Genomic DNA, 23,842 nt, shown 5'->3' on the forward strand with positions numbered 1-23,842 from the left:
AGATGATTAAACTACAAATAAATAAATAAATAAATATAAGAAAATTTGAATTTAGTGTACTTTCTATGAACAACTTTGGCTAATGGTATACATACGTAAATATAAGTTTGCTATACAATCAAGCTTTTCTAAGAGTTTCTAAAATGTCCCGCTTTTTTCGGCTATGTCCCGCTTTTTTGTCGTGAAATGTCCCGCTTTTTTCTGAAAGCATCTGGCAAGCCTACTCTAAACGGCTAATTGTCCTTTGTTTTAATCGAGGGATTGCAGTGGAGAGAAAATTCTTTGCATTTGGAATGGTAATGATCAAAATTCCACAACTGCTTAACAAATTGCAACAATTTGCAACAATTAGCACATTTTCACTCTTTCTGAGCACCGGTTTCTCTCATTTTAACTTGAACCTTCTAATTCTCTTGCAACAATTACCACAAATTACCATAAATTCTATCATTGGCTGCAAAATTTGTTTGATCATTGACGATGATTCTCCGTTTATCTCAGTCCCCTGGTTTTAATCGTAAAGGAAGGTTAAGCAACTAATCATGAAATTTTTTAGCAAATATAGTTGAAGCTCGGGCTCTAAATGTATATATTTTTCATGATTCATTGCTTTATAAGAGGGATATGCAAGGTGGTCTAAAATAATTCCCCTGGTCTAAAATAGGTCTGTTACCCATACAATTAAGTAGGATTTCACAATTTTCTAGTTTTTTTTTCCATCGTCCTACAGTTCTGGCAACGCGGAAAATTCAGTGTATTCTCCTGCTAAGGTTGGAGCCGCCGAATGTCCGTGGGCTCAGTATCGTCAGTCTTGTGGTTCCAGTGTGGCGCATCGGGTCGGCATCGGTACCGGTTCCACGCACGACGACGGCAGTCGTCTGTTTGGTTGTTGGTTAGGTCGCGGTCGTTCAGCTAAATCCTGCTAGAGCTCTGCTGGATTACAAGTGTTACAGTCTCGGTTGATCGCAGGGACGAACGAACGGACGATAGGACGGAAGGTTTGCTCCTCCAAGTCCACTCATCGTGTAAACACATTCTGGAGGAAATATGTGGGTCGATCCCTCCGAATAACTTTCAATGATGATGATGATGGATGTGATGATGCTACCCGAGCAACAGTAGCTTTACAATCAATGCTGGAATAAGTAGAAGGATATAGAGCAGCAACTAGGACGAGCCGACTTTCTGGCCCTGGTTATGAATGAACTTAATCACTCCAAGAGCAAACTTTGCTGCTCCTGTGTCTTTGGTTTATCAAACATGTATTTACACTCGGCGGCAGCATGTTTGTTTGTGTGTGGGTAGACAACCATGTGCGGGGGCGATTGGACAAAGGCAGCAAACGTGTGTGAGGTCGCGATTGCTGGAAGGATTATGTAAGAGAGCTGAAAGGCTTTGTCGCGGTTCCTGGCAGGATATTACCCTAAAGAGGTGAAGAGACCCCTTACGTGTCTATTTATCTCCGTCACGGGACGTTGTGCTGCTTGCTCCCTTTCCGTGATTCATTTCGCGGTTGTGGGCGTTGTTTATATACAACCGATACCACGCAAACGATGATGGTGAACTTAAACCAGGACAGGTGGTGATCCATACTAAATATTGGAGGGCGCGCGGACGGAACTTGCATGGTGTGCTGTCAAATGAACGTAAATAACGTGAAAAGTTCGCCTTGGGTCACCGGCTCTGCCAGAATAAGTGAGAAGGTAGGCAATTGTGCGCTCCCTGTCTTACACATATTTGGTTTTTTTTTCGTATGTTTACTGAATGTTTAACGAGGGTTCCCTTCTGAAGTACGTGCTATTCCCTGGAGTGACCTGCTTATCATCGCTATCATCACTGTCAAACGATTGTTGAATGGCTAGGTACATGAATGTTAGATATTAATCAGCTATGTGTTTTCTTCGTTATTTTTCCTGTTGTCGAAAACACGTAGTAGGTGGTCCCCGTAGTCATTCTCATTATTTTTGTATTAGTTTTTTCTTGCTTAGAAGACAGTTTCAGCAGCAGTGCAGTGCATTTTTTTTTTGTGGTACCCTGCTTGGACACAACAAAAGCCCACTTGTTAGACATAAGAGGTGGTGCCCAGAATACGCCAACGCAAGCACCACTTTACCTTTTCTTTTCGGGAACGGAAGTACTTCTTTTTGGCAAGTTTCCCAAGAATGACTACGGGGCAGCAAATTTGTTTGCAGAAGTGGATCCAGCTTGTTGATTCATTTTTTATTCAGCGCTCTCAGACAGAAAAGTTTTATGGTAAAACATTTGCATTTTGTATCACTTTAAGGCCGTCGTTTAAATACTTTTGCTTGAATGCATTCCGAAAAACTCCGGAAACAAGCGAAATAAACTACTTTTTTGAATAGTTTCAATAAAAATGAAACAAATCGATTAGAATACCTTATAATTTGGAAAATCACTACAACCCTTAATGTTTTATCCTAGTATTGACCTTTAAAAAAATGAACTTACATATTATACAGGCGCCTAGCTCTAAACTAACGAAAAAATTGATGGAAAAAATTAAAATTCTGAAATTTTCTCCAGTTACAAACATACATTACTGGAAAAGTCGAAAAACGCAAATTTTTAAATTTTTGCACTTCTATGGCTGTCTCATTGCCCATGTCTCATTGCTCATGATGTTATCTAATGAACGCCAAAATTTATGAATTCCAACGTTTGAATCCTACACCATGTCTGCTCGTGGCAAGGTCCCTAGTATATTATAGTATGTATTTGCTGGTTGTTTTATATCGAATATAATGATTTGCCAAGATTCTGCTCCTGTGAAAAAACAACAATTTTCAAAACGAAAACCTTGGTTTTCGCTGTTTTTAAAGCCTTAAAGGAGTAATCTTGAATGTACCCTTCGCAAGCTACGATCTATAGTAATCGATTTTACTTTAAGTTCAATCTATGGATGGTTTAACTTCGTTATTGTCAAATTAAGCCAGCAGAAATTCCATTAAAAACTATTTAAAGTGGTTCAAAAATAATCAAGTTTTGTTAATTTGCAAAAGCTGTATCAACTAAATTGCCCTCAGCTTCTTTTAAACGAGAAGTATTAAACCAAAAAGTAGCAAAAATTGAAGGAGGAGGATGCAGCCAGGCGAAGTATAAATTTAAAAAACTGGTCAAACTCATGACTCAGAAAAGTGTGTGCCAGCCTATGGGAAGTACCAAGAATAAAGTAGATATATTTCTTATAAAAAATGATAAATAATTTTTTTTAATTTTTTTTATGAATTATCATAAGATTATACCTTCATTTTCTTCATAGAAAGTATTTCGATCAAATGATTGGTTTCAGAGATACACGCGTTCATAACTGTCCCATTTATAAAAGAACTAAGCTTTACACAAGCAAAACATTTTCTTTTAAAAAATTTCCTTATTGAATTTTCCTATTAATAGCCTGATCCATATTATGTGATTCTATTGGTTTTCTCTCGTTTCAATTTTCAAGCTGATTGCGTTTGTGTAAGTTTCCTTCATTTTCTCAGTGATAGGATGAAAATCTCCTTGTATTAGAATGAATAGGAGGTATGAAAAAAATAGCTTGTATAGTAGAAAACTCATTTATAAGAAAAATGAAACAGAGATGAAGAGAGAAAAATTAAGAGAGAAACATCAAAGAAAGAAGAAGATACGCCTGAAGATAATGAAAAAGCGCAGAATGATAGAAATAGATAAACCAATTCATAATGGAAGAGAGGTCTATGTTTATACATACATGTATTATTCTATTTTTGTTTGTCGTCTGTTTATTATTCTCAAAGGCACAGCTATCAACATTCCAAATGTATCAATCAGAAGATAGGTAAGTAATAGGCGCAAAACAGAAATAGGGAATGGGAAAAAATGAGATGGAAGGAACAAGAAATAAGGAGAGAGACAGAGAGACAGAGAGACAGAGAGACAGAGAGACAGAGAGACAGAGAGACAGAGAGACAGAGAGACAGAGAGACAGAGAGACAGAGAGACAGAGAGACAGAGAGACAGAGAGCCAGAGAGCCAGAGAGCCAGAGAGCCAGAGAGCCAGAGAGCCAGAGAGCCAGAGAGCCAGAGAGCCAGAGAGCCAGAGAGCCAGAGAGCCAGAGAGCCAGAGAGCCAGAGAGCCAGAGAGCCAGAGAGACAGAGAGAGAGAGAGAGAGAGAGAGAGAGAGAGAGAGAGAGAGAGAGAGAGAGAGAGAGAGAGAGAGAGAGAGAGAGAGAGAGAGAGAGAGAGAGAGAGAGAGAGAGAGAGAGAGAGAGAGAGAGAGAGAGAGAGAGAGAGAGAGAGAGAGAGAGAGAGAGAGAGAGAGAGAGAGAGAGAGAGAGAGAGAGAAATAGAAGAAAAAAATTATAGGGGAGAGTGGGGATACTTGATCCCTTTTTCTTATTTTCACCATATCTTTTTGGAAAAACTTAGCAACTCGCCGTCTTTGACATTTTCTAACAGCTTGTAACTTCAAGTTTCTATGCTCCAAAAATTAGAACGATACTTGAACCCATTGATGAACTAGAAGCATTTTCGTGGGAGTAAAAAAACTGCGATTTTTCTGATGTTAGGGGAGACTTGATCCCCTATTGAAGGAGACTTGATCTTTTATTCAGGAAGCCCTAATCCTTGTATAAAAATCAAACAAAACCCCAAGATAGAATGTTAATTGACTATTTTGGTCATGTTTGTTCTCATTTCACAATTTATAGCAGACATAAGAAGAAAATTCTATAACTTTGTTTCAACGCTAAAAACATTGCATACTTAAAGGCGCTATTTTTTATAATTAAGAGAAAATTAATTATTTTTGATCTTTTCTTCAGACAATTGTTTGATAAATATTAGTTTTTGGATAAATATTAGTAATTTCGTAATCAGCAATCATAACGATCAATTCAGAAGAAGAATATGCCGTTTGGAAGGGGGATCAATTGTACCCAAATCTAGGGGATCAATTGTACCCATAATCAACATTTTAGAAAACTTTTTCTGAAAAAAGTTGAGAATTTTCCATTGCTTTGAAAATATGGCATTATGAAGTTCATTTTACGCTCGAACGATTGATACATTGGACCAAATATTTTTTTCATAATTTTCCCATGTAAGGAACATTTTAAAGTGATGAAAAAAGATCCTCAAGTTACATTTTGTGAAATTTTTCAAACAAAGTTCAATTACTCAAACAATTATTTTGTTAAAAACTTTAAAACTACAAGCATTGTTATTTTGCTCATTTTGGCACATTTTTCTAGAACATTTGATCTTTGTAAAACATTCCAGTTTCTAGATATAGCTAAGGAATCAAGTATCCCCAGGGATCAAGTATCCTCATTCTCCCCTATACAAAAAGAAACCATATACTTGTCTACCTAAAGGTTACGAGATTGCCGGTTCTATCCGGGTTCGCTCGAATTTTAACTAAAAAATTTGGAAAAACTCCGGTCCGGATTTTACCTGGTTTTATTCACATTATTTGCCAAATCAAACCAAAAAAACAAAACAAATTCAATTGTAATTTTTTTATTTACACTGCCGGCCAAAAGTTTGGAATCACTCATTAAAAAACATGCAAATTTTTATCGTTCATATCTCAGCCGTCTTAGGACATATTGAAAATCTTCTGATCTCATTTGAAAGATAATGAACAATAGCTATCTCGGAGATATTTTGCCCAAATATAATGTTTTAGTTTTGAACTTAAAACTTAACCTAAAGTTATAACATTTTCAAAAAATCGCACTCAATATTCAAAGCCGATCATCTCGGGATAGGGTGGACCAAATCTCAAAATTTGAGTGGCATTAGAATTCTTGTTCTTTACTTCTCAAAACACAATCAAAAAATTTTGTGAAAAAATTCAAAAACGTATTTTTAATTAATAAAATAGACACTTGAGTTATCGTCCAAAAGTTTGGGATCACCTCTTTGTATGGAGAGTTTTGGCTCATTCTTTTAAAAACATGCAAATTTATTTTATTCATATCTTTCTCATCTAACATCGTATTGCAGATCTGAAGGGTTCATTTGGAAGCTTAGGAACTGTTGTTTTTTAATAAATTCATTCAAAAATTATATTTTGAAGTGATAACCATAAAAAAATCACCTGAAATTAATTGTTTTTTTGAAAGTTCCCAGATTTTTTTTATAGTTCTCACCTTAAAATATAATTTTTGAATGAATTTATTAAAAAACAACAATTCCTAAGCTTCCAAATGAACCCTTCAGATCTGCAAAACGATGTTAGATGAGAAATGTCCAAAGTGTCCAAAGCAACTTTTACAAAAAATATTATGGATGGTTTTTTGGAAGCCTAAATACAATTTAAAATCAGCTGCCAGATTTGATGGATTTTTTTTCATTTCCTTTTTCTTGATTTCTGTTGAGTGGCTCTTGGGTTTTTCACCTTATTTGCCCGGATATTGCCTGGATCTTGGTCGACAATTTTCAAATCAAATGCCCGAATTTTAACAGGTTTTTAAATAAAATAGCCTTGATTTGTCCAGTCCGGATACGTGCTGAAAAATTTCTCGCAACCTTAGTCTAACTATCTGCTTAGCATCAGTTTTCTCTGATTTAGAATTAAAAACGATATTTACTGTTTTTTTTGTTTTTTTTTTGTTTATCAAAATTGAATGTATTAAAAAAATCACTTTTTTATTTTTCTAGCCATTAGTCGTATACGGATTTACTTTTGGAAAATAACCGTATAGGTTTTATGTAGATTTATATCATATATTAGATTTTATAGAACTGATTTTTTTTATTTGTATGCGCTTATATTACACGACTTATTTCTAAGACCAATGAGATCCAACTTGGCTCTGTATGTGTTCTATATTACAATGGTATTGTATTTTGGTATTGTTTGTTGTGATCAATCTATTTTTTGAATTCGAGTCTACTTTATCGGTAGCTATTATCTGTAGTCTATTTGGCTATGTGCTCGATCTTCTTCTGATTACTCCGTGGAGTTTACAATTTTGTCCTTCGAGATCATTATGTATCATGATTATATTTTTTCTTCTGGTTATTATGGGCGAGGACCTATTGCTTTTCTTGTGTTTATACTCCAAGAGATTTCTGGTTTTTTTGCCGAAACCTTCAGCTTATTCTGTTTTACTCATAAGAGTTTACAACAAGTCTGGAAGATCCAGACAAAATCTGGAAGGTTCACATTACAGCTTAAGAGTTGACAAAAAAAGTAGTAGTAGTAGAGTAAAAACTAAAGAGAGCAAAATAGTAAGAAGAGCTAAGAAGTTTTTAAAAACGTAGAAAGAAAAAGAGTTAAACAGTGTAGAAAGTTTAAAGATCAAGAAAAGCTAAAGAATAGAGAAAGAGAGAGAGTTTAAGAATAGATTGAATAAGTTGAAATGTAGAAAGAGTTTAATTGCAAGAAGAGTTATAGAGTGAGGATAGTCAAAGAGTCGAAAGAGTTAAAGTGCAGAATGAGTTGAAGTACAGAGAGTTTGAAGTTCAGACAGTTTTAGAGAAGAGAAAATTAAAGAGTGGAATAGTCAAACAATAAATGTGGAAATGAAGAGGAAAAACTTCAACGTTTTGATCATTTATAATTTTTGTTAATTTTCAGAATTCTGCATTCTTCAAGGATAATTTTTCCTCTTTTACTTTACAATCCAGGTATGGAAATTCTACTTTTCAGGGTGAAGGAATGTAAAATGTAAAATTAAAAATTATTCAGAATTCTGAAATTCAACAAAAAAATGCAATGATCATAACGTTAAAGTTTCCTATTTAAGATGAGACGGTCCCACGTTTAGATCTGAACTAATTTGAAGTTGGTTAATTGATCTACATTACTTCAAAATCATAAGCCCAAGTCATAATACAATTTCACGTAGGCACTTCACGTTCCATGCGTCTCTCTCATCACAGCGGAAACCAAAAATTTTGAAATTTCTCAACACTGACCGACCATGAAGCTTTGTTTAGGCTAGATGAAAATTTTGTTTATCAAATGCAGGAAATATGCCTGCAGTACGGCTGAAATTCGTGACCCAATATGTACTCATTCATGTTACGAAGTTTATTTATTTTCTTGCTCAATGCTCTCTAGACTGACTGCAATATACAGGTACGTGGTACATGCAACTTTGTTTAAATTAGTCGGCAGGTTGCGGTTCGTTGATGGTATGGAATTGACTTTGAAAAAAAGATTAAAAAGGGATAATCAAAACGAATGGCGATTCGGAACCCCGGTTAAAAATTGTAAACATGCTTGCTCGTTTGAATCAATCGAAACATGGCTGCAGATGCAAACGTTTTCAGCCGATTGTAATCGAACCAACCGAAACGGGATGGTGGGTGAATCACACTAAACAGACATTGACCATAACAAATTAATTGAAGGTCGTTCGTTTGTTGGAGCGTTGTTTGAAAATGGTCAATGAATGGAATTTCTTTGTGGCCCGGGAGACAAGAAACAGAATTTGAAAAACCAAAACCTTCACAACTCCCGTGTATGTAAACAAAAAGATCCCCCATTGATCGGAACACCACCGCGAATTTTCAACACGTTGTCGTGTACACAGTAGAAAAAAGTATAACATACAACATGGATCATTATGAACGAACTTATTTAAAACGGATAAGTAACATGACAGGCTTTTTTTTTAATTGTACATTATACTTATGTGAAGTGTTCATGTGTTGTTTATAGTGTTTTTATTTTATTTTATAAACAACTTTAATGATCTCTTGTTCATGGCAGCACGCGATGAAACCTTGATATTGCATGTTTGGAAATCTGTGAATTGAAAAGCAGTTAGGGAAACAATCTGATATATTGAAAAGAAGTTTTCACTGCCATGGAAAACTTTTGTACCTATACCGCACAAAGGAGAAAAGTTGAAGGGGAAACCACACAAACTCCATTCAATTAGGATAATTAATGTATGCGTGCTGGACCCAACCGAACCTCTGCCCACACTTGATGCCACAGAAATCTCTGTCTGAAATATAAACTGACTTCCCTTTCAATGTCAAATGTTACCAGGCAGCCATGCCTAATTGTTTCATTATTAGTATTATTAGATTTTGCCATTAGAGCTCAGCTTCAATTGCTCTGCAACAAATAACGATTCCGCTAAACAGAGAATGCTTGCTTACTGACCCTGACCGGACACAAACGACGACACTATGTAGCAGTAGCAAAGCGAACCACAAGAATGGTCATTAAAAGTGTTCGAAAAGAAAACGCTGGACGCAGAGCGAGCGCAAATTATGACAAATTGCTTTTTCTGAAGCGCTGCTGTTCATTACTCTTTCCAGTTTGGCTGCAACACTGTTTTTGAAATTGGGTTTCTTTGCTGTTCATTTAAGAAACAAACCGACAATTTCATAACATTTTCCTTGTTTTTTTTCTCCTAATAAAGATTTCAAACTTAGTAATTGTTAGGGCAGCTCGAACGCTGAAAAAACCACAGCTCCACCAGATAAAAAGTTCAATAACTCTTCGAGTTAAACACCGTATTTATTTAGTAGGTAGTAAAATCAACAAACATAATACAATAATCCCTCCACGTTTCTTTCCAATCGATGGGGTGGGATCGATGCCCGGACAAATCGTTCCCAAATTACCTTTCCCCTAGATTCGTTTAATTGACATGTTTGACAAAAGTACCTGACTGCACGGTGACAGCTACTCGAGGCTATCAAACTAGCTCGTTGCCTTCTTTTTGCGCCTCGAAACCCACCCAAAGCTCCATCCGACTCCGACAGACCATTGAATCCGGCGTTTGGTGTTGTAGATAAGGTGAACGACGGAACCGTGTTGGCTTCCGATTGGATTTACTCGGTTTACTTTTACAGTGTCGTACGATAATACGAAATATCTTTCTTTTAAAAAATATCGCGCAAACGATTTAAATTTGTTGAAACTGCATCCAGAGTTCTTATACAGGAAAATATTCTTTACGAAGCCTCTTTCAGGCAAATAAACTTGTTCTATACCGGGTGTGTAACCTTTTAAACGACGCTGTAAATGCCGGGAAAATTCTAGTAACAGCAAAAACGCTGCATCCACACCATACCATCATCATCCAATCGATCAACCGGATAATCGATGGCCAGTTCATTCCGGTTTGTGGAGAGGAAACATCAAACCTTCTTCGGTTCGATGGTGCGTATCAATAGCTAGATCTATTGAGTATGCTTTTAGGTCAGAAGGTGTAACTAATGGACAAATTGTGAGCCAAATTTGCTTGTTGAAGAATCAATCATTTTGTCTAACTTTTTACATATTGCGTTTGGAAGCATGGGCAAGTAGGTTCAAGAGTTTAATTATTATTTGTAAATATCTGCCTAACTTCAAAGTTGTAGTGATTTTTTCATCATAGATTTTTACTTAAAACAGTGATGTGGCCTAATTTTTCAAATTTTTTAATTCATTTAGCAAAATGTTAAAAAAACGTGTGTTTTCAGTGTGCCTAGTTTTATCAGGGCTGGCTCGGATATTTAAGGAAAAATTCTAGGCGAGTCCAATCCGGATTTCATGAAAAACTGTCCGGACAATTTGAATCCGAATATCCGGTTTTTGTTGTGTTAAAAAAAGCCCGGAATTGCCCTATCCGGATACGTGCAAGAAAAATTCTGAAATGCTTATTTGAAATTGCGAACACACTCTGTACTATACCTTCTCATGTGAATAAACTTATAAACCATTGTAGCTTTTTTGGAAAAAATTCAAGAAAAAAATCGGCATCTATGAAAATTTGCCACATTATAGAGGAAACGTTCCCCTACATCCTTAGAAGAGGTTGCAAAAATTCAATGCCTATTTAGCAAATCTCTGTGCCGAAAATGCGCTGGAAAGTTTACTGTACCAAAGATGACATGATTGGAAAAGCACTACTGCCATCAAGACTCGAACTCCCAAGTAATATGATGCATGGCCACTATATCCAGGCGAAGCAAGAAAAACAATTTATGGAATTTTCATCCTATTGGATAATTCATCCAACAAAAAAAAATATAGTGAGAATTGAACTCACTGCAACATCGCATCTCGGCTTGCCAGCCCGATATCTTGCCCAGTGCACCATCTGAGTCGGTTTGCAAACAAACGTCTTCCTGCCATCGCCGATTGTCAGAAAAGCAGGTATTTTTTTATCACTCTTTCTCTTTGATGGGAGAGGGATGAAAATGGGAGAGTAATAAGGTGGGAATGGGAAATTAGAAATTTTTCTATTGCCGGCCAATAAAACATACACACGCACAGCTCATCTTGGCTGGTGGTTTTTTGCCTTCGGTTTGAAACAAAGAATGTTCGTTTTATAATTACGGTTTATATACACACGCAACCGAGCGCTGTGTATAGTATGCGAAAATATCATTGATAGCTGATTGTTTCGAAAGCAAAAAGCAGGAGTCTTGTGATAGGATATGGAATATGTTCTATTTGGTTTCTCCCAAACATATGCAATGCGGTTGCACTGGAAGGTCAATGCCAATTGTTCGAAAGCTTGTTAATGCCGATGCGGCATAGAATCTTTTACCGTTAATTCCACCTCCTAGGAAGTTCATTATTGGATTAGAGTCTGATTTGTGGGTGTATCCTTCGCACTATTCACGAAAAATAATAAATCGTAAGGGCCTAGAAAAATCTTTTCTTTTTTGAATTTGCGAATAAAAACTCGAGAAAATGTTTAAAACTTTCACTAGTTATTTTTTCCAAAAAATCCAAATTTAACTTTTCCAAGCTTAGATGTATCAAGATTTTTTTCAAAAATAAATAATATGTATGTATGTATGTAAGGGGCCCCCATCGGTAGCAAGGTCCTGCCTATGTCTGTGTGGTTGGCCCGAAGGCTTCCACGGCCGATGGTTCGTCGAAGGAAGGCATCCAACCCTCAGAAACCTACAATGGTTGGCTACCACTCCGCTTGTAAAAGTTTCTTTGGGCTATCCCCAGATGCATTCCCTCTGGTTAATATATAAATACAAAGAAATAATATTATTATACATATGTGATGCAAATAATATGAAATATAATCAATATGAAATGTGAATAAATGTAATAGTATGAATTTAGATATAATAATCAAGATAAATTAAAAAATTATAATCAATAACAATATCACATTTAAGTAAAAGTATCATACAATAAAACAAATTAAAGTGATTAAAAAAATAATAAAATATTAAACATGTATAAAAGCAATAATCTAAACAAATTTCACAATACGATACAATTTTCAAAATAATATAGGCACTGCAATAATTCGCGCATCGCAAAAACATTAACTTTTTTTGTTGAATGAACTGAATGAATCGAATATTGAACGAATGAACATTTGCTAACTCTTATTAGGACTCACTTCTCATCAACTAAACTATTTTTCATATTATATATTACACTTCGACACAAAACAAAAATAGAAATAAGGGAATTCAATATTACAATATTACAATTTGAAACAACTTTATTTGAAAACATTTTTATAATATTCGTAGAAATTCCAAATAAAATAAGTCTTTTGTTTACCTATAATTTGTATATTTGAAACGGCTTCAGAATAAAAACGGGGTTTAAATCAGATAAAAATTTCAAACGACGAACGAAATAAGGCTGTATATTTAATAATGTGTTGCCTTTTACATCAATACATAATAGAAATACAAATTTAAAGCTAAATTTTAACGACATAAATTAGAAATAAACATTGAGCAGTAAATGACAATTTTTGTACGCAATAACAAATAATAAATATGATTATAATTTTTGCCGTTAATTAATGCTCTTGTTAATTCTGATCATGTCAAAACTAGTAAAAACAATAAGTGTTTCCAATAAAGTTTGATGTTTTCAGTCAATTAAACATTTACTGCATGAACTGGAAAAGCAAACAGTGATTAAATAATATAAATTTAGAAACTTCCAAAGTGAACCAATCTAACAGAAAGCACGAAAACATAAAACAGCGCTAGTAGCGATGACACGAACCTGCACAAACGCAAGCACATAAACGACGCTGATCAGAAACTTTCACCTGTCAAAGGTTACTGCGATTGAAATACTTAAATGCGTCCTTTTGTCCGACTACGTCTTGCACAGAGAAAAAAAGAACAAAGGCAACTTCTATTCTCCTGCAATGATCTGTTCCATGATTAAGAACACAGCATGAAAAAATTGTTAAAATATGAAAAATAAATAGAATCGCTTAGCTACATATAATGGAAACTTCTCACCGGGATTGCATTTTATATCGCTGCTCGCCAGGCACGTCTCCGGGGAACATGTACCAACATGTTTCGGCGTCTGCCAAACCACAGCACTAAACAGAACTTTCAGCAAAATCTTGTTCACTATCATCCTGATATCAAATCTAGCACTTTGGAACAATCACACTCGACAAAGAGAAATCCATTCGAAATGAATATACGTAAATTTCTTTTTTGGTTTCATCACTTTAAATCACTGAAACATCTATCGGTACTTATTGCGATCGAATCGGAGCAAAATCAAACCGAACCGTTCACGTCGAAAGCTCAACGAAGACTGATTTTTTTCAAAAATAAATAATAGCTCCAAAAATTGTTATGGAAAAGACTGACCAAATAATTTTGGCAAAAAAAGTATAAAGTGCGAAGATAATTTTTCAGTTGCCACTAAAAAATGTCTACAGCTATACAAATTTCTGGCAACACTGGTAACACTTTAGGTAAATTTACAAAATACACTATTATGAAGGTGTATAAGGATATGTATATTTTAAGATAATCCAGGTGTTCTTAATTTCTTAAAGTTGTATTACTTGTTTTAAGTACGACACTGTTTACATTTTAAACATTCCCCAAAATCATGTAAAAAACTTTATTTTGGAAAACAATTGGTTAGATAAACTTAAAATTTGCTCAGTAGCTTGTTCCATATTTAGGGACACTTAGCTATATTTCTTTCCCACAATAATTTGAATATAATACTTCAATCAGATAAGGAGTTATTTGCATAAATTTAATAGCTGGTTATAAATCGCGTAATTTCATCATCATCATTTCATTTCAAGTGGATACTTTTCTGCATTCCTGGTAGGTACTTTTATGGCATTCGATTATCTGAAAATTTTTATGCATTTTAACTGATAAAGGCTTTTTTGGTAATATTCTTAATGATTTAAAATGTGTCAACCTAAAAGCATCTCAACTTCTCTAAACAAATCGATAGAGTAAAACAAATTAATACACTCAAAATATCCAGTCTGCATTAAATTAATTCTGAAATTTTTCAAGTTATTCGAAGCAAACTAAATTTTATTTCTGGCATACTACATGGCACAAATTCGATGCTCGAAAGTAGCACTTTTCGATACTATTTTCAGTGTCGAAATTTTCGTTTTCAACCCTGAATTGCATAAAATGAATTTTATGGTTCGTTTTTTTTGAGGAGAGACAATTTAATGCTGAATGATTAAATTGTAACTTTCTCCCCTCATCATAAACGTGTATTGTGATTTCGAAACAAATGAGCGTAGATACTACACCTTTATAACAGTGGTTTATTATTTTTTACAGTGTTGCCAGTAATTTATTATTTATTGTTAATTATTTATAATTGATAATTTAAAAATTTTCTCTGTAATTTAAACCATGGTTGAAAATATTATTCATCAACATGTTTTGGCTTGAAAATGTAAAAATTGGAACAATTACTTATGAAATTTTTCAAAATGTTCTCGTGTATAATATTGTTTGCAAATCTTTATAAAAAATTGTTCTAGACTAGGGTTACCATATCTTGAAACGCCAGAACGAGTACATTGAGATCAATTTTCAGAAAAGTTAGAAGAAATACCAAATGGATAAGAAAAAGGATATATTAAGCCATTCAGATACCGAAAATGAATTGGTGATTACATGACAATTATGAATTGTTCTTTGAAATACTTTTATTTTATTTTTTTATTCACGATCTCAGATTTTGTTTATTTCAAGGCTCAATTCTGTTGGATTTCTCGAAGGGATAAATGAAAGTTGTGGATTTTATGCCGAGAAAACATACCAGAATATTTTTGCTATTCATACGTTTTTGATTTGTGTCTTGTGTACGAGTATTTTAAGCAAATTTTTGTTGTGTTTGCTACTGTTCGAGGACTATTATAGGGTTACCATATCATGCATGCAACGATAAAAAGAGAGCTTTGAAATCATATTTCAAGAGATTTATAAGGAATGGGAGAAACCAGAATACTTTTAGCCATGGAAATCCAGTCAATAATTTGCCAGTATTTGCCTCACTTGGCAATTAGGATTGTTTAGAATACTTTTATCCAAATATTTCCTATTTCAGTTATTGTCATTTCCTTGTAGTTTTTTTTTAATGAATAGTAAAAAGCACTTTCTATTTGGCACGATTATTTGAAGCAATTTGCGGAGGTGTATATTGACTACTGTTTGGGCGTTTTTTGTATATTCCAAGACGCTGTTTGCATTCACAGTTTAGTCGACGTCTGCAATAAGTCTTTCTTAACACATTAAGGACCGCGAAGAAATCTAAGCTGGGAAACACCGAAATTCTGCATATTATACCTGAGAAACCAAATTCTAAAAAGTTTAGTATCTTTGAGCTACCAAAACTGGAATGTTTAATTTAGTTGAATGTAGTTTCATAGGTAAATTTCCAACATTTGAGTTATGCTTCTAAGTGCAGCACATTTGCGGGAAGCGAAAAACGAGATATCTCATACTTGGCCTGCAATGTATTAAAACAGGATTTATTACTACCCTAGATTGATGTATTTGACTAATAGAAAAGTAATGTTTACCAAAAAGCAAACTTGTTTTGAACAAAATTCCGATTTAAAACGATTTGTGGTGCTTTCCATTTTTATCCATCGTAAAGAGAATTCAAAAAGGAGAGAAAATTAAAGTATGCATAACATTTTTAAAAAAAATTCGGAATTCTTGTAGAACCAACAACACAAACTTCTTGAATTGGGAGAAATACGTTCTTTTCTCTGGAAAAATATCTTTCAACAAAAAAAGAGTACATTTCGTAAAATTTCACAAAAAGAAAAGACTACATGAACTTTTAAAAGAGTACGTATGGTAACCCTAGACTAGTAGCTTATTTAAAGGCGCTGATTGCTTTTACAGATAAGTACAACGCCTTTTCTTGAAACTAGATATTTCAGAAATAACTTATCTTTTTTTAAAGAAATTGTAATGCAGAATGAATGCATAAGAGCTAGGAATTCTTTTATCTTCATGAATTGAAAGAAATTAGTAGGTTTCTCTAATAAATAGTCTTTCACCAAAAAAAAAGAGTACATTTAAAAAAAAATTCACAAAAAAAAGATTACGCTCATTTCTCAATCGAAAAAAGTAAATGTACCTACTTTTAAAAGAGTACAGTACCGTTCATAATTGTATAGAAATTGGAAGCACGCGCACTGTCACTTCGACTTTGAACTTCCATAACTTTTGACTCTGATGATATTTTATGATCAAATTTTCTGCGTTACATAGATCAACTATCACACTATTATATCACAAAATTTGAGCTTTCTGGAGTTTGTGTGGCCTGAGATAAAGTAATTCTACGAAAATCGGACTTTTTGGACTTTTCTCATTTAAACTGTAATATCTCAAAAACTACGCTACATTTTTTTGTTGAAATTTTGCAGAGTGACTGTTGAAATGTAAAGCTATCATGTCTGAAGTTTTTAAAAAGTTTTATCGACGGGAACAAAAGTTACACGAGGTACAATTTTTCAGGCATGAACCTTAAAATGCGATTTCTATAGAATTATGGACGATTGTTTTCATAGGAAACTTCTATTTTATGTTTAACAACCAGTAAATCTATTTCAACCAAAAAATCAAAACAATATTGCGAGATTCTGATTTCAAAACACAAATAGTTATTTAATTTCATTTTTTCATTTCATCATTGCTTTTGCCAGACATTTTTTGACTTATTTGTGGATGGAAACGATTATGTTCTCATGAATCGTCCAAAATTCTATAGAAATCGCATTTTTAGGTTCATGCCTTAAAAATTGTACCACCCGTAACTTTTGATCCCATCAATAAAACTTTCCAAAAACTTCAGACATGCTTACTTTATATTACAACAATCACTCTGCAAAATTTTAACAAAAAATGTAGTTTAGTTCCTGAGATATTGCAGTATGAATGAGAATAGTCCAAAAAGTCCGATTTTCGTAGAATTACTTTATCTCAGGCCACACAAACTCCAGAAAGCTCAAATTTTGTGGTATAACAGTGTGATAGTTGATCTATCTAACTCAGAAAATTTGATCAAAAAATATCATCAGAGTCAAAAGTTATGGAAGTTCAAAGTCGAAGTGGCAGTGCGCGTGCTTCCAATTTCTATACAATTATGAACGGTACTGTATATCCCTACTCTAGACCTCCCGATTGTTTTTTTTTCTCAAAATAAGTCGCTCAGCGAGAATAAACTGTGTATTGCATTTGGAAACGAAAGTTGTGAAAGGAGTGCCGAACTCACCAAATTTACTGAGGAGTTATTTTCATAAATTTCACATTATTTGTCTAGCTAAAATCCAAAACCCATTTTCTTGACTCTTCCCCCATACACATGCATCGATAGCTTAGATTTTTTTTATTTTAAACGTAATTTGCTACATTTTCTTCAAACACGATAAAAAAGTTTTTAAGATAAGAAGCGAGCTAGGTTAATCTCAAGGGTAAGCGCCTTGTTGTTCCACATTCGAGGAGCAATGAGGCTATTCGGTGTTGGTGTGGCATACCCTTGAGATGGACATATTTTTTTCTTCTTTATAACTTTTTATCGTTACTCGTATTATCTTACTGTCTTTGAAGGAAATGTGTACATTTCGAAAAAACAGACCTAAATTTCTAGAACAACTTTTGCCAACCAAATAAGCTGAAATTTGGCATTGGGCCTTCTGGCATGCCCAGGGGCGATTCCAGCCCTTATGGTCTTAATTCCGGAACATACCTCCATTTTTGAACCACCCTTATACTGGTGTTCTGTTGACCACGAATTAAAATTCTCATAAATCATCTATGCGATACTGATCTTAAATGATTGAACTCGTTGGAAACATCTGCAGTTACATATCCGTTAAGTTACTACGTTTGTTTCTGTGATATACTTACGCAACCGTGTATGTCGTTCCTTTAAGGCATCGTAGAATATTTACGTTCTAAGATACGTCTGTGCCTTTTGGGCTTACCTGGCATTTCCTGTAGTCGCTAACCCCAGCGTTGAAGGTTTTCACCTCCAGCAGATTTTTGATCCTGGTAATCTCTATACCTTTTTTCCGTCAATCAGGATGTTAACTACGTAAAGGATAAGAATGAATCCTGTGGTTCCAAAAGGTACAAGAGTCTCATATAATAAAACCTCTTCGCCCCAAATTCCACCTAAAGCATGTGAATTTTTATACCGCCTAGAATCGTGATGAAACTTTTGCAGATAAGAGGTCGTGCTAGTGCGCTGCACGGAAATGCTCATGATTTATTCATCAGACCTTGCCCTAAATTTTAGCTTTAAATATGGAATCGAACGCACTCTTCTTGAAAATCCTCAGTCATTGAGGTCAATCTACTCCGACAGTGTTCCGGTCTTCTATTTCTTCAATGACGTCATCCATCACCGACCTAAGTGACAGACCCGAAATCGAGAGCTTCTTTACTCCGAGGGTATCTCCCGGCAGTGGAATACCCCTTTCAAACGAAATTTACTGTGAGGAAGATCATATGTCATATCAAACTACGGGTTTAGACGACATTTTCAACGTTTCAGTGAAGACAGCAATCATTCTGGTACTGATTACTGATATAGAAACCTCTTACACATTCGCCATCTACATTGTGTATATGGACCACAAGATTTTTGACCGTTTTAGACCTCCGAAGAAGCTCACATTTTTCTCTTTTGAGGGACACAAACAGCCTTCAAGTGGATCCATGATGTGAAATTATCCAGAAGAAATTCATAGTCTGCTGTTCGCAGGCTTCAGAATAAGACTTTTTCGGTGGAAATATTGGCCATCCGTGCACTTGACTAAAGCTTTTACTCACATCCAATGTGCCAGAACAACAATATTTGCACACAAATACTTATTTACCAAAACAAATGCGGTTGCCCCAACTCCGAAATAAAAATAATATAATAAAATTATAATAATGTTATAACTAATACTGTATTTGTTTTCTCCACTCGTGGAGTGTTCCACCGTACCCGATAAAAACAAACACAAATCGTCGCCAGTGTATTGCTATCTCATTCACTCACACGCTCTCTCGCAACACTGGCAAAATTATCGGTGGGCCACCGTCCGTAAGCAGAACTCCGACAGGTCAAAACCAGTGCAACACCGTCCGAATAAACAAACAGTTTGACAGCACCTAGTGGTGCACCAGTGCAACACTAGTGCAACACTCGGCATAAACAAATACGGTATAAGACAAATTAGGTAAAATAAATGTTCGCATACACCACACAAACCTTTTTTTTTAATTTTTCCTTATTAATGGTTAAGTTGATACACATCTACTTATTCAGAGGCTTAGGGAAAATGTTTAACAAAAATAATCTCCTTCACCTAAATCTTTCGCTTAGTTAAGATAAGAACATCCTATTGAAATCTGCCGAGCATATCATAATTTTTTTTTTGTTTTTATTTGATTAATATAATTTAAGATGGTCTTTCTATTCTCAAAAACCTTGAATGCCAAATTTATACATCCGCTGGAAGCACACATTAGAGCTCGCAACCTCCTCAGTTCTATGAACATAAACGGATACGCTACATAAACCTCGTCGTCCTCGCGATAATCTTCTCCCAACGACGCTTAGCCTATCTTATATTAGATTTTATTTAGACTTCTGAAATGCACTCAAACGAACCAAAACATAAAAAAAACTTCTTATCAAATGCTGCGATTGCCTGCCTTCAGCACTACATCAACATAGACTGGTGGAGGAGTAGCTCCTTCGCGCTTCTGCTTTTATTAGCGCCGATGTGTGACCATAAACGGTAGAGCTGTTATGAATAATTCAACTCTAGGAAAACAACAGCGATGCAGCTGCTAGGTATAGAGTTGGTCGCTCAATTTACCGTATAATGGAGTGGCTTTATATGTGGGATTATGGTGCTGTATCTTAGATATTGTGTTTTCTTATTAAATAAATTTGAATTAAAAGTATTATGAAGCTGTGGTTTTTTTTTTTGAAGTACTTCATTGTGTGTGTTTTTTTAAATTTTTGTCCATTAGACGGTTTTTACTAAACCGCATTTATGTATGTACGCATGTTTCCAGACAACTGCCATTAACATGCATTTAATCATATTCAACACCATTTGTATGATTCCACAACACATATTTTAATCGGAAAACGAACCGGTTCCAGCTGTTTTTATTCCAGCAAACTCAAACAATCTTTCGAGAGTAACTTTTTTCTTCACCGAACGAAAACATTACCTTTCACATTCTCCGAAAGTAGAAAGAAAAAGACCGCCAGTACCAATTTTCCATTCAACACTTAGTTTTGCACGTGATTTGGGCAAAATGAAATCGCCAATTTCTGTTCGGCCGGCATCGAGCGCCGGAAGGAAGTTTCTAGAGAGACAAACACGTTCCATCTTGGTGTGTCGAAGAAGTGTTGATAGTCTCTTGTCGGTCGGCGATACCGATTTGTGGATGTGCTTGTTGCCCAAAAGAAAATTCGACTTGTGCCATCCGAAACCCCAGGGCCAGGAGCTTTTCCGAGAGCCGGCAAATGGTAAACAATCAGGGTCACGTGTCTTTTTTGCCGGGGGACGGGGCTTTCGAACCCAACTTCTTCGAAAAAAAAAAAAAAAACACGGGACCTTCACGTTGAAAAATTGTTTACGTGTTGTTTTGCGAAGTTTTTTTTTTTTATTTTTCTTTCTAATGTTAATTAGTTCTGAATGTTTCTCTGATTGAAACTTGGTGTGTCCAGTGAAAATGAACATTTAAATCTGAAAGTTTTTCGATTTGAGTTGAGTCATCTATTTTGTTCAACAAATTTCTAATTGAATTGAAGGCGTCCACTCCTTTGAAGTTTCAACCTAATGGAATGTAATAAAAAAAATCTTATACATACCCGGGATCATGTTTTTTTAATTTTGTTTCGTCGTCAGTGTTTTTCCTTTCGGTATCGATTGGAATTGGAATGTTTTGCTGCTTCTGTTATCTGAACCTCTTCCTATTTGCCAATCACATTTACCAAAAAGTAGGTACATATCTACCTAGGAAGCATTTTGCTGCACATGGCCTGGTTTTATTTCAAAAGAGGCCCGTGATTAGCTTTAGGCTCAGCTGGAGCATTTGGCGGTAAACGAAAAAAGCTAAGCTTAGTACCATACCATAGATACCGTTCGGTATGGAAAGTTTTGCTTCGCCTATATTGTTGTGTTTTGTTCCCTCTCAAATCGATCATAATCTTGCTGCAGGTTGAACAATGTTCGGTCGGGAAAGTATGAGCTTTCAACAGTTTTTTTTTTGCTTCCCTGAATCTGAACAGCTATACTTTTGACCCCATGGGCGGAATTGGGTTGCGTTGCATATACAACTTCACTTTCAGCAATGGCCGGAAAATTAATCATGCCAAATTTAAATTGCTTTTGCAAATAAAACCAAATGTTTACGATACTTTCAACTTCATCCCAGATAAACTATTTTTTTGATTGACTTCCTTTGTTTAGTTTTTTGTTTAATAATCCTTATCCGAATAGACGAAGTGTGAATTTGATAATTATTTAAGACTGAAATCACTGTGTGACTCCTAATTCTCTACTGATCTTAATGATCTTTACCATAAATAGGTGTACAGTTAGGATGGGGAAAATTTCATGATCGAATTTTGAAAACCGACCATATACATTTTGTAGACTGGCCCAAAAAACTGACCTGTGCAAAATTTCAGCTCAATCGGACTTGATTGAATGAATTGAATGAATTGAACAACGCGCTCAAAGTTTCGGTTTTTTACCCTCAAAAATCACCAAAAGGGGGACCAAAAGAAATCGGAAAAATTGAAATTTTCATTTTGATGCCAAATGACTAAGAAATGCATGAAACTGGTGTTATCTCGAAAAAAAATTGTGGCCAGAAATCGACTTTCTGGGACTGGGGAAACGGTCGATTCAGCTTAGCTTAGCTATATTGACTACTCATATCCACCTTGAACCATTGAACCCGAAATGGTCCTTAAGATGTCTAGATGAAAAATTTAAAATAAATCTAGTATACTCTGTGATTGATTTCTAAATTTGGTTTAAATACAAGTCAATACATTCCGGATTCCAAGATCGCAGGTGTGGCTCAGTAGAACAAGTTCCTTGACCTGATTTCTATCTTCATATCTCTAATATTTGTTGCTCACATAATTCAAGATTTGAAATGATATTCGAACTGCTGTTCTGAATCATATTTATGAGGCATGCTGGCATGCTGGCAAAAATGTATCAAAAGTGTAAAATATTTTGGAGAAAAATTCAGAAATAGATTCAAATTTAAAAAAATAGTGAATTGAACCTTTGGAAAAAAAAAACTAGACCAAATAGAACGTTTTATCTTTTTTTCAAGAGAAATGTAGAGAATTTGATCACATATAAAAACTATGATGATTTTTTTCAGCAGTTTTGATTGAAAAATTCATGTAACGACTTTCCGCTTATGACCAGCAACATAAGGATTTAACTTGCGCCCTGTTTATGATTTTATCATCATGATATAAATGAATATCGATTGCTTTGAAGTTGTAAACTTATGAATAAGGAAAAATTGAAGAGAAAATTTGGATATTCTTAAAAAGTTATTGAATAAGTCAATGCATGTTTAAGTTTGATACAAGGAAAAAAATTTCTCATCCCAAAAAAAGGCAAATTTTGTAATAAAACATTTTCAATTTATAATTTGGTTATAAAACATTAGAAATCATTCTATCGAAACTATGTACTCATGCTGATTTCTCAAAGGCATTCGACCGAGTTTCACATGTAAAACTTATCAAAAAGCTATTGGATCAATTTATGTTTTCTCGAAGTTCTGTTTGATTACTTGAAAAATCGAACACAATTTGTTAATTTTGGTAGTTTTCCATCGCGACTCATGCTTATGTTTTCAGGGATTCCTCAAGGATCCATTTTGGGACCTATTCTCTTCACAATTTTTTTAAATGACTTGCCAACGGTTTGTAGAAGTTGCAAAATCCATATGTTTGCTGATGACGTTCAATTATATTTTTCGGTAGCTAGATCAAATTCAGATAACATCAGTGAGGCTCCAACCTAGTGAACATACATAGATAGATCAGTAAGTTTATTTATAACAAAAACATAAGAGAATTTTAGTGTAAGAAAAGTCCTGTTTTTTATCTCAGAAATACTAAATGTAGTGAATTTGAACGGGAATAAAATGGAAATAACATGAACATGGAAATAAAATAAATCTTGCGTGAGCTTTCATTACGTCGTATGAAACAAAATGCAAACAAACACTTTTATTGCGAAAAATTACAAAAACTGACATGAACTAGTCGGAATTTCTTTCCATTTAGAATATTTGTAGCCTGGACAATATATTCTATATGTGAAATACAAACTTTTGCAGCAGTTTTCTGTGAATTCTTTGGATGCTTCATCCCAAGTAACAATTTTAGCTTAATTATAGTCAGCAAATTTTCGTTAGGACTATAGCATTAATCTTCTGAATCAAAGCAATCGAAAGATTCCTTTTAATTCAACCACGGTACCGTGGTTGAATTAAAAGGAATCTTTCGATTGCTTTGATTCAGTTGAATCATTCAACCAAGTAGGCTCATACCACAACAGAGCATTAATCTTCATAAAAAGCTATTCT

At 34.7% G+C, this 23,842-nt stretch overlaps 1 protein-coding gene across 7 annotated transcripts in view; it reads left to right on the forward strand.

The window, feature by feature from the left end:
- LOC129748896 (serine-rich adhesin for platelets) overlaps positions 1-23,842 on the forward strand; it is a 316,501-nt gene that overhangs the window by 71,868 nt on the left and 220,791 nt on the right. For 5 of the 7 annotated variants that reach the window (XM_055743683.1, XM_055743678.1, XM_055743682.1 and 2 more), the window contains exon 1: positions 823-1,703. The exons of 1 other annotated variant lie outside the window; for it this stretch is intronic. The gene's annotated coding sequence lies outside the window, so the exon portion shown is untranslated. Of the gene's footprint in view, positions 1-822; positions 1,704-23,842 lie in introns of those variants that run through there. One more of the 7 variants, XM_055743679.1, reaches the window with a different exon arrangement.

This window comes from Uranotaenia lowii, chromosome 2, assembly GCF_029784155.1.
Source record: "Uranotaenia lowii strain MFRU-FL chromosome 2, ASM2978415v1, whole genome shotgun sequence".
NCBI lineage: Eukaryota > Metazoa > Arthropoda > Insecta > Diptera > Culicidae > Uranotaenia > Uranotaenia lowii.